The sequence below is a fragment of the Sphaeramia orbicularis genome, chromosome 16 (assembly GCF_902148855.1).
Source record: "Sphaeramia orbicularis chromosome 16, fSphaOr1.1, whole genome shotgun sequence".
Classification (NCBI taxonomy): Eukaryota; Metazoa; Chordata; class Actinopteri; order Kurtiformes; family Apogonidae; genus Sphaeramia; species Sphaeramia orbicularis.
Window position 1 is genome coordinate 11,077,987 of NC_043972.1, and position 12,979 is coordinate 11,090,965.

Below are 12,979 nucleotides of genomic sequence, written 5' to 3' on the forward strand. Positions count from 1 at the left end.
ACAATCATGCGATGACCGACGCACCGTCGCGGATGGAGAAATCGTATTACGCTAAACCCGTCAGTCACACTGATTTGCAGTAAATATTCATTATTATTGTAGCCTGATGGAAATTAGGTGATGTGTGTGTGTTAAAATGTTAAAAATGATAAATAGCATAAGTACAATAAGTTCATTATTGGAATACATAATGTTAAAAATTAAAACCATTTCAGTGTGGTAGTATTAAAAAAGGTCATGTCTTTGTGAAAAGGTATGTAATTTGTTCTAAGTTCATGCACTGTATTGGTTTTGTTCTTTGAACACAGTGATGTTAATGCACGGTTCATTTTGTACACCAGTAAAACATATACCTGTGTCTTGAATTTGAAAAAAATCACATTTCATTTTTTAATCAAGAAGGGTTCAGTGAATGCGCATATGAAACTGGTGGGGTTCAGTACCTCCAACAAGGTTAAGAACCACTGGTTTAAACTGTTCAGGTCCAGGTTAAATAATCCTTCATCCTTCGTTGGCGTCTCTGACTTCTGCAGCAGCTTTATCATTGAAACCAAAGGGTGGGACGGAGGGACAGGTCAACGGAGACAAACGGCGTTGGACGGTATTTAATATCATTAAATGCATGTCCATTGTCCTTCCCAGGTCGGTAAAGCAGAGAGCGTCAGAGCTATGGGAAGGAGACAGAGGACATGCACACAGGGTTGGACAATGTCAGCTCCTTCCATATGAGAGTGCATACTTTGGACCAGATCTGCTCATTATTTATGACTTTATTGCTTTCATGGCCATACCATACGTCAAAACATCATTAACAATCCCAGCACAGATCCTGCGGTGTTTGTTCAACCAGGTGCAACGAGGGCACGGCAGCGCAAATGTAAAATATCCTGGCAGCGAGGGGTTGTGAGGTTCCGACAATGTCCAGGTCGGACATATTCCCACCTCCGCTTCAGGTCAATAAACTTCACCATAAAAGACTATTTACTTTGGTTCGTGTTTGCTTTCCACTTCGGCACCTCTTGGGAAAAAGTTCGAAGTCAGAAATTGAGACACTTTGCCGATCGTCCTAAATCAGAGGTGTGAAGCATGCAGCCCACGGACCAAATCTGGCCCGCCAAAGGTTCTAATCCAGCCCACGGGATGAAAGTGCAAAAATTATGCTGAAGATATTAACAGCCGAGGTTGTCCAAACCATTTTAGATCAGGTTCCACAGACAGATAGATGTGATCTCAAGTAAAATAATAACATAATAAACTATAAATATGACAAAAATGTAAGTGAAAAAAATAACTTTAAACTACGAAAATATTTACATTTCCAAACCATCCTTTCACAATAAAATGCAAATAAATACGTAAATATAAACAAATATAGACAACCTGAAATCTACCTGTTAATGTTTGGTGCATTTGATCCACTGTGATCTGTAAGTTGTGTTAATAATAAACTGAGATGTAATATTGTAGAAATTGTTCCAAAATTTTTTCCATTATTCTGCCTGTTACCAAATGTTTGTTTAACATTGTGTGTAATGTACATGTATAAATAATAAGTGGAGGCATAATGTTATTAAAATTGCACTGATTTTTCAAACGAAATTTCATTTTTTTCAGGTTATTCACAACTTTTTTGTGAAATGTAAATATTTTCATAATTTAATAGGGTTTGTTTTGTACTTAAACAAAGAGAAAAACATAGAGTTATGATTTTTTATAGGCTTTTATGTTATTATTTTACTGGTCTGGCCAACTTGAGATCAAATTGGGCTGAATGCATCCCCTGAACCAAAATGAGTTGGACAGTCCTATCCTAAATGATGTTGTTGAAGGGGCCTTTTAATGGACCAGTGGAGGAACCAAAGCACACATACAGCTCCTCTGGAAAGGTCAGAGGTCGTCCGATGGCTGTGGCGGCGGCGGCGTGGTTCCTCGGAGGGATCCGTGTAAATGGACGCACTGAGAGCAAGCGCTTATTGTGAGTAATTAGGGAGAAATGAAATTGAATGCGATTCCTACAGCAGCACAGCACGCTGCGCTAATGTAACAGAGCACTCATCAAGTCCACGCCACAAAGCCAATATGAAAAACATCTGTTTCAACATCTCCCACTTCCCATAGCAATGTGCTTGAGTGGATTGTGGCACTGTGACCTTGACGGTGTTCCGTTTTTATTCAGCTGCAGCGGCTGCCTCGGTGCCAGCGCCTCCGTTGCCTCTGAGGCAGATTTATAACTGTGGAGGTTTGCTATTGTTCGGTTCTAACTGCTAACCATGACTGTTTTCACAGTCAGACGGTCAGAAATATGGGAATTCTCATTATATTCTGACTGAGTGGGGGGTGAGGTCTATCTGCTGTGTGTTGGTACTATGTCCAATGAGCCAAATGAGAACCATGTTTCAGGAATTATCTTGAAATCAGCAGAGAAGGAGTATTAAAAGTAAAAAAAAACAACTTTATGGCACTTCATTCAAGTATTTGGGTGAATTCTCTCAGTGGAATAGAATGTTTTAAATAACTACATGAATACAGCTGTTTTAAAGAAATGTGTATGTTGTGTTTGTGTCATTAGATGCTTTAATATATAATCACAAGGAAAGACATGAACAAGTTGTAACCTGTTTAACCCTTAAAGACCCTGAAACAGCCTCTGGCAACAAAAGTCATCTACTGATCTAAAACGTTTAATGATGTCTGATCCACTAATCCTATCGATATGTTGAAATAATCAGTGTAAAATACAGTTATTCATCTTTTCATGGTCATCAGATATGACCCATTTGGACGTTTACAGGCTCCACAGTTACCGTGGAAACACCATCATCTACTACAACATTGATTCACCGGTAAAACCCATGGGGTTGGATCAACGACAGTGGATGGACACACTGAGTTTATGTTCAGTTAATGAGAGATTTTACTAGAAAAGTCACTTCTACAGTTTTTTCTGTTTCTGATATAAAACAGTTGAATTTGAAGGCTTTGGGGTGCCTCAGGGTTCTATTCTGGATCCTGTTTTCTTTGTATATGCTGCCCCTTCATGAACATCTACATGATCAGTAGGTTAAATCTAGGAAAAAAGCTGATTTTCACTGAAAAAAAGCAAAATACAGAGGATAAAACTATAATACATGGTAATCAATTACTTAAGAAAAGTTAAATATAGGGAAAAAAGGTCATCACATCAGTACCAATTGGCGGCGTGGCGGTGTACTGGCATCGTTACCTCACAGCAAGAACCTCCAGGGCAGGTTGGAAAATGAGCACATTTGGAGATTCATCTGACAGGAAAGGGATAAAAATAACAATCTGAAGGTAGTGGAGTAAAAGTTATGCACCAGAGTCTTGTTCACGCTGGAAAAAATGACCCTCTAAAAACAAGTTTTAAAAAAATTAAAACAAGATGTTTTTGCTTGAATTAAGCAAAAATCTGTCAATGGAGCAAGTGAAAATTATCTTGATAAGATTTCTTGAAATCAGATTTTCCAGATCTATTGTCTAAAAATCAGTTCTTATATCTCACTGAAAAGTTCCTCTTTAGATGATTCTGTCTTATTTTAAGTGTGATTAGATATTTGGACTATAAATGAGAAAAATCCACTCGGTAAAATTTAGATTTTTCACAGTGCAATACTCACGTTTCACCACCAATTACCATCAATTTGCAAATAAAAGTGAGTAGTTGGACATGATGGGGTGTTTAATCACTTCCCCTCCTGTTTTTGCATGTGGTCAACGTACGCACACGTCAGTATAAGTGGATCACAGCTGCAGTGTGAAGAAGCTGACATTCGCTTCAGTCTGACTCAGTTCAATGGTCTGAGTTATCAGAGCCGTTGTGCAGCTCTCAGCCCCTGAAGTGATGATAATTTACTGCAGATTGACCCCTGGGTGTGCTCCGTAGTTTCTTGGAAGTTATAAAGGTAAAGAGGCACACTCATTTCAGACATAATGTCACTTTCTTGAATCTAATCAGAGTAAGTAAGACGAGACATGAATGCCTACGGCTGTCTGATAACGGACATAAAGAGCACCTCGTCCATTAGGCCTCTGACTCACAAGAAGTTTTATCATACATCACCTTTAGTGCCTCACAAAGACTTTATTCTGCTCATAAACAATTCTTAAATGTAAGGGAACAGGAGGTTTACACTATGGTAGAAGCCCTACACTGCAAAAAAGGAACATCCAACCTAGATAAATTGACTTAAATTTGGAATATCTATGTTGAAAGATCATTTTTTAGATTTATTTACTTATTGAGACTTAATCTTGTTCAGATTATTTGACTTGTTCCAAGACATTTCATCTTGTTCTACCCCACTGAGATATTACTACTAATTTAAACAATATTTATAACAAAACCAGCTCATTGTTGGGGATGAGTATGGAGGACACAGGAACTGTTTGTTACTGTTTGTGACCTCAACTACATTGCACTTTAAAAAATTCTTGTCAGACTGTTATTATTTTGTGTCATTCCTAAATTCCCTCTTTTATCATGTGCTGTGTGACCTCTGGGACAGGTCGCCCTTATAAAAGAGATCTCAATTTATCTGCTTAAAGGAGTGATATTTTTCTGTTTTAAATAGAATTCTTCATTTTAAACATTTCCCTATGGTCTCCATAAACTGTAAATGCTCTGCTTGGGTCTGAATTCTTCAGTCATTCAACTCCACAGGTCCATCTTCAACCCTATTTCTGAGTGGTGGTTTGGAGCGCTGGCCCTTTAAATGCACATGACCCACTTCAGGCCCCGCCCCCTCCAGGTTGTTGGCTGTGCTGCTCTGTCCCGTTCAACCAGCAACTGAACATTTTAGGTAATGGGCTCCAAGTCTGGACATATTTTCAGTATGGACTACAACTGCTGCTGCTGACAAACAATTATGGAGAAATACTGGAGAAATGTTGGTCTGAAGTCTGGACCTTATATGTGCAAATGTGGAGACGGAACTAGTTATAAAATGTAAGAAATTAAGAAGGAATTAAAACCGGTTGTAGAAATCCACTGGATTTTTGCCGTAATGAATATAAAGACAGTTTTGCAGCATCTGGAGGGTTCAAATTCAAACTGTATGAACTATTAGGGTCCAAATACACAAAGAAATGAACCAAAGACTTATAAAAGTGGGTTTAGAGAATTATGAGCTCTTTAAATAAAGGTCAAATGAAAAAATAAATTTTGCTCTCAACAAATTTTTACTTGCTTCATGCCTTTTTTGCATATAAATACACATCTATTGAGTCATTACATTTTCATAAGGCCACATGCAAACCCTAGATATAAAAACAAAATCTTACTTTGAAGACTTGAAACAAGTATATTCTGCTTAAAATAATGATGTTTTCATTCTTTAACCCGTAGCTAATATTTTCTTATTTTAAGAAAACTTGATAAGTGTAATTTTCTTACTGCACTGGCAGATAACTTGACTTGAAATAAAATATTTTAACCCAATAATGAGTTGAATTTTCTTATTTTCGTACAGGCTTTTTTTGCAGTGCACAGTCGGACATATATTATTCCTGAGTTCCTTCTTATGAAAGACATTTATAATTTTCACCAATCATCCTGACATGGTTTATTTCACTTAGAAAACACAATAAATTCTTTCTGTGCTGTCATTTCTGAATAAATTACAGATAAATCAAACTGTCAGGCAGCGGAGAAATGCAAGGGATGAAATAGAAGGAAACACCAGTTTGGCCTCTGGGTATTGTTACACATTCTCCTCGGTTTTGAGGCACTATCTTTGATATTTTCACATGCTTCTCATGGGCTGTGGGGCCAAGCGAACATTCTGGACCCAACACTGGGCAAGAAAAGTCACCAGGAAACTCAAATATTATTGCACAGAAATTCAATATGTGGGCACAAGTATGACAGCTAATAGTTTGGCCTCCGTCCTCGCTGTGCACCACCCACCGAGAGGCGGCCGCCGGCAAGTACAACCACGCCCTCCGTCTGGATGACCTCACCGCTCGGACCTGGGTCTCGGATCAGGGTCGGACTTCCCAACTCCTTATTTGTCCTTAGCTTTGTGAGTGTGCGTTCGGTCTGCCTTAGGTGTGTCCAGCTGACCGTGGGCTGCGGCCTGGCGCCTCCATTATTCCCCATTGTTATTTCAGAATCTTAAAAAAGCCCAAGTAGGATGGTTTTCGCCAGCCAAGCATCAGCAAGGGTCGTGTGAGCTCAGTTTGCAGAGGTCGTTCTCTCACTCCTCTGGCCCCAAACTTCCGGTAGACGTTTTAACACATGCTACATGAAGATGGCCGCATGGCGTTCTGCTGCATCCCAGCCCTTCGCCGAGCGTAATTACAATGTCAGCCTGTTTAAAAAGCAGCCTTACGGGAATGCGGGGGCCCCATTACTGCATCAAGACTTTACGTTAGGGGCCACGGGGCCGTAAAACACTCATCTGTAACCAGCAGTAAAAGACGCAGCAGAGCAGAAAAAAATGGCACTCTGACAACTTAGTATTTAGTGCAATAATAATCACACCCCCTTTTTGCTTTTATTGCATGTAAGCTTGATTGATTCATAGCGTTGAGGAAAGAACACATGGAAATGTACTTGTCACAGACTGTGTGACCATGGCAGCGGCGTTTCCATGGAACAACCCCGGTCACGCTGTGCCAAATGTGAGAAACATGTTCGGAAGCAGCTGCGAAGTATCAGCCGTGATACAGACCGTTAAAGCAGGTGTTTGTTTGGATAAAATGCAACGTTTTCTACAGTTTCAGGGTAAAATGGAAGCTGGTTGTCTCTGTGAACGGCAGCTGCTGACCAACACGTGTTCCAAAATATATGACAAATTACCTGTTAGGGTTAGGGAAAGACTGCGGGCAAAAATAACTCCTTGGTTATGGGAACAAAAGCCATCATGTTGAAAAGATACTGGCACCAACTAACAGGAGGCAAACGGTTATTTCTCACGTAAAGAGGCCACTTTTTTTCCCGGGTTGACAGTTTTGGTCGATGGGTTGGTCACACGCTGCACCTTTGTTGATAAATTGTGATTGCTTCCTATTATAAAAGAATTAACCCCAACCAGACGTCCCACCACAAGACTATATCGATGATGTGACATGTCATCATTTCACTGCGAGGTCTTTTTCCTTTTCTTTCAGTTCACACAAAGGGCATAAATGCCCCGCAACATGGGAAAGGTGTTTTAATTTAATGACACAAACCACACAAATCAATCATCATCAAGTCGATGCGTATGGGGTTAGGTTGGTGTCAAAATATTCATGTGCATCAGACAGAAATGTGTGCATATTAGTCTATATTTATGCAAAACATACATATGTGTAAACTCTTGAATGAGTTCAGTCGTACATAAAATGTACAGTGTGTATTTTATCAGAATACCATGCTTTGGAAATATTATCAAAATTTATTAATCATTGTATTTGTAGTAAGTATTTGATGTGCATATAAATATTATAGTTTATATTGAAAACAGTTGATTATGCAAATCTGATTGTGTGTGAAGTGACTAAAAAAAAACCCAGGTTTATATGGATGTTTTGTGTTATTGGAAAAATATACAGAAACTAGAAGCACTCGGAGAGCGCAGACCTCCGCCAAGGCTGATCAGTGGCCCCCCCTTGTGGGCCCCCCCCACGCCAAGGAGGTTATGTTTTTGCCAGGGTTTGTTTGTTTGTTTGTTTGTCTGTCTGTCTGTTTGTCTGTCTGTTAGTGTGCAACATAACTCAAAAAGTTATGGACAGATTTTGATGAAATTTTCAGGGTTTGTTGGAAATGGGCCCCCCCGTGGACCCCCCCACCCCCGATCACCACCAAAATTTAATCATTTCTTCCTTATCCCATTTCCAACACACCCTGAAAATTTCATCAAAATCTGTCCATAACTTTTTGAGTTATGTTGCACACTAACGGACAGACAAACAGACAGACAAACAAACAAACAAACAAACTAGAAAAGCACTCGGAGAGCGCAGACCTCCGCCAAGCGCAAAAATTCCCCACATAATTGGTGATACAAATCCTACATTTATTTTTTAAAATAAAATCCACCTTCTGGATCAGATCCGGATCAGCCTTTGAAATGTGATAGAGGACCCCATTGTCAATTCCTGAGTTAAATTTCATGAGTTTTGGTCAATAATTAAGCGAGATATTGGGAAACGAAAATTTTGGCCCCATTTACCACAATGTTAACAAAAATTTCAAAGTGATCCAGAATCCAGGATTTCTTCCGGATCACCCCCAAAAGTTAATCATTTCTTCCTTATCCCATTTCCAACAAACGCTGAAAATTTCATCAAAATCTGTCCATAACTTTTTGAGTTATGTTGCACACTAACGGACAGACAAACAAACAGACAGACAGACAAACAAACAAACAAACCCTGGCAAAAACATAACCTCCTTGGCGGAGGTAAAAAAGTGTGTTAATACAAGTTTTTGCTTGATTCAAGATTTTTTTTTTTTTTGCTTAATTCAAGATTTTTTTTTCCTTAATTCAAGATTTTTTTTTGCTTAATCATTTTTTTTTTTTTTTTGCTTAATTCAAGCAAAAAAAATCTGCCAATGGAACAAGTGAAAATTATCTTGGTAAGATTTCTTGAAATCTGATTTTCCGGATCTTATGTCTAAAAATCAGTTCTTATATCTCACTAAAAAGTTATGCTTTAGGTGATTCTGTCTTATTTTAAGTGTGATGAGATATTTGGACTAGAAATGAGAAAAATACACTTGGTAAGATTTAGTTTTTGCAGTGTAGGCTAATATTCACATTCAATATTCACTAATGCACATGAATATTTTGACAGCTTTTTTACCCCACAGATGTGTCACAGTTTGTTCAAATGAAACTTTAAAATAAAACTCTGGCCTCAGTCACATCAGAACAGACTCTTTTTGGATGAGCACAGAGAAATTGGTGAAGAATAGGGCAGTAGAGTTTAATGATAACAAACTATTAATAAAATTAAAACCACTTTTATGGAGCAGCTCTTGTTATGAGTTGCGAAGTGAACCTGGGTCACTGCAGCTGAAGGCAAAGTAAATAGGCCTCCACCGCCCGAACCACAACAGCCTGAGTTTCCACTGGGCTATTTCTATGTCAAACCACAGCCTGTTTCTAGTCATGTCTCCTTCATGTAATCCTTTTGTGGTGGGAAAATGTATTTCTCACTTGTACGGTTTAAGAGTTTGCAATCTTTCTGCCAAATTTTAGGACGCAACACTCACAGGGTTGTCATAGGATTTATCGCCCGTTTGAAATGATAACAGTGCATGAGTCCACTCTGACTAAAATAGACATGTAGATTTCCCCAGGAAAAAAAAAAATGCTATTAAATCTAAATTTATGATGTAACATTTGTTCAGTCTGAGGTAGGTACAGTACAACAGATGCATCTCTTGCCAACGGCCTGAAGGAGGAAAAACTGCCAAGTGTGACATTGAACTGTACCTGATTATTGGAAACCACGGGAATAGAGACAGAACACGTCGATTTCAATAAAATTCAGACATTTTCCTGCAGACCAAAGTCTGCAGGAGGAAAACAATAACAACAGGCAAAAACATCAATAAGTCACACCGGATTTAAGTCTGATGAGATAAATCTGTCCATTCGTTGTTCAATCTGATTGTTTACATTAACCCATAAAAACCCAGTGGCAGCTCCTAAATGGAGTTTTCTCTCTTCTTCACCTTCCTTAAGTGATTTATCACCATTTATTATGACATTATCATATGTATTTTGCATTATCTGGTGTAAATAATGTATTTTTCCCTAAATTTCATTAATTGACCATGTAGATGGTCATGAACACTCAGTAGATTCAAAGGTTATTATATAAAAACAAAGAAAACTGAAGAAGTGACTTTTTCAGCAAAATTTATCATTAACTGAACATAGAAACGAGCCTCAAAAACCACTGTCATTAGTCAAACTCAGATTAAAGTTGAGGGTTATTATATAAGAAACAGAAAAAACTGAACAATGGAACCGAGGGGCAGCATATACAAAGAAAACAGGATCCAGAATAGAACCCTGAGGCACCCCAAAGCCTTCAAATTCAACTGTTATTATATCAGAACAGAGAAAACTGAAGAAAATGTGCCTTTTTCAGCAAATCTTTCATTAACTGAGCATAAACCCAGTGTGTCCATCCACTGTCAATGATCCAACTCCACGGGTTTTACTGGTGAATCAGTGCATGCTAATCCTAGTTTTTGTTCATTTTCTTATTTTTTTTCTTCACTTTTGTTCCATTTGTGGCTTATTTTGTTAATTTTACTTACTATTTTGTTGATCTATCATTATTTTTTATGAATTTTATTAATTACTTTAGCTGCTTTTGTTCATTTTGTTGCTTATTTTATTTATTTTACTTATTTTAGTAATTTTTTTGCTAATCTTTTCACATTATTTATTATTTTGTACGTCTCTTAATTATTTTTGTTCATTTTCTCCACTGCCATTGATCCAACTTCATGGGTTTTACTGATGAATCAATGTTGTAACTACGAAGCCTCTGAATGTCCAAATGGGTCATATCTGATGACCATGAAAATATGAATAACTGTATTTTATACTAATTATTTACATGTATTGGTAGGATTAGTGGATCAACAGGTATTAAACATTTACATCAGTAGATGGTTTTGGTCACCGGTGGCTTTGTGGGTCTTTATGGGTTAAATAATGATACCCACAGCACGAGTTATTATTAAGAAATCTAATCTTCCAAGAACTTTATAGAGTTCACCCTTCTATTCAATGTTAAAATCATAAAACTCCCCAGGTTAGCCAAGACGTTGACATCCATACTCACCTCAGTCAGAGTCAACATCACTCAATAAAGCATATCGAACACAGATTTTTATCTCACATAGAATATCTGACCTCATGTGATCCTCGGCACACACAAACACGTCCAAGAAACTTTAAGGTTTGATGCTGCGAGGGAGAGTCCAAAGGGCCCAGACCAATAAAAGGCCATGGAAGCCGTTCAAGTTTTGTGGACGGTTGTAGAATCAGAAGTGCTTGGCCCGGCTGACGCTCTCCGTCCGAGCACCGCTTTGGGCTGAGGCCTGCCTTCAGGGTGTTGACTGGGTGCCATGGGAGCAGGCCGCAGCACAAAAACAGGTCAATACTGACTGTTAATGCCACGATTGGATGGTTTGTGGTCTGACCATTTGGACGACTGAACAAAATAACATTTTACTGGGGTTCATAAACCTCTCATGGATGTTGGTACGGCTCCTCCATAAATCTTCAAGTGTTGACGGCAGGATGTTATAGTCGCAGCTACAGGGACAACAAGATGTACAGACGAGGCTCAGTTTCAAACTACTATCAAACCCCTGATGTTAAACAGACGATATATTCAGGTGCTAAAGATTAATGAGTGATAACACGGTGATCATTTGTGTGCATGGACTGACAGAACAATGACTCTTCCAATAAAACTTGAACATAAATAGCCTGGAACTCCTCTCACCACTGGACAAAACATTTCCACAGTGGAATTCAACCGATTTGAGGAACTTGAGTGTTTTTTATGTAACTTTATGATTCTACTCCAGTGTGTCTCAGAGGAAAATCTTACACTTTATACTTTACTGCAAGGGTGTCAAACATATGGTCCACGGGCCAAAACCGGCCTCCCAAAGGGTTCAATCCGGCCCATTGGATGAAAAAATTGTATAGAAGATTGTTTTCTTGGTAGTTCTTCTGGGTTCCACTGGACTGGTTTAGCTCTTTTGAAAACGTCTCGTCTCTCATCCATGAGACTTCCTCAGTTCTAATAACTGGTGGGGGAAACTGGATTTATAAACCTGAAGGGGGAGTGGTCTGTGTGGGTGTTAATCTATATGCTAATGAACTTCAGTGTTAGGGTCATAGAGAGGTTTGCCAACTACTTTTGTTTCTAAATACGGGACGATTCCATTTTTCAAGGGACGGTTGGCAACCCCATAGAGAGGGTGTGTCCCTGGGGGAAGGGTCATTCGTGGGTATTGTGTGGGAGTTTCAGGGCCGTTGACGAGAGGGGTGGGTCACTGTCCAACTCCTTCGGGGGGGGGGGGGGGGGGGGGGGGGTTGTTTTTTGAGTCCAGGTGAGGAAGGTTGTTGGTTGAAAGCTGTTTATAGCTGTATATAAGAGATGTTATTATATCTCCCTGAAAGTTACTCTTTAGGTGGTTGTCTTATTTTAAGTGTGATGAGATATTTGGACTAGAAATTAGAAAAATACAGTTGATAAGATTTGAATTTTTGCAGTGAATAACAGCATTTTAAAAGAACTGATTTTTAGACAATAGATCTGGAAAATCTTATTTCAAGAAATCTTACCAAGATCATTTTCACTTGTTCCACTGGCAGACTTATTTTGCTGGAATTAAGCAAAAAAAAAAAAATCTTGAATTCAGCAAAAAAATCTTGAATTCAGCAATAAAATCTTGAATTAAGCAAAAAAAAGAAAAAAAATCTTGAATTAAGCAAAGATATCTTGAATTAAGCAACAAAAAAACCTTGGATTAAGCAAAAAAATATTGAATTCAGCAAAAAATAAATAAATAAATCTTGAATTAAGCCAAAAAAAATCTTGAATTAAGCCAAAAAAAAAAATCTGCCAATGGAACAAGTGAAAATTATCTTGGCAAGATTTCTTGAAATCAGATTTTCCAGATCTATTGTCTAAAAATCAGTTCTTATGTCTCACTGAAAAGTTCCTCTTTAGGTGATTCTGTCTGATTCTAAGTGTGATCAGATATTTGGACTAGAAATGAGAAAAACACACTTCGTAAGATTTTGATTTTTTTCCAGTGTAGGTTTTTGATAAGTAGTTTCTCAGACCAACACCTCCACTTTCACAAAAATGTCTTCGACTCCTCTCTCAAACCATTTGTCCTGACATTGCTGTCCTTGAAGGAGTGTCCTTTTTTTTCCAAGTGAAGCTGGACTACAGAAGATATTGACAATCAAGGATCAGAATCAAG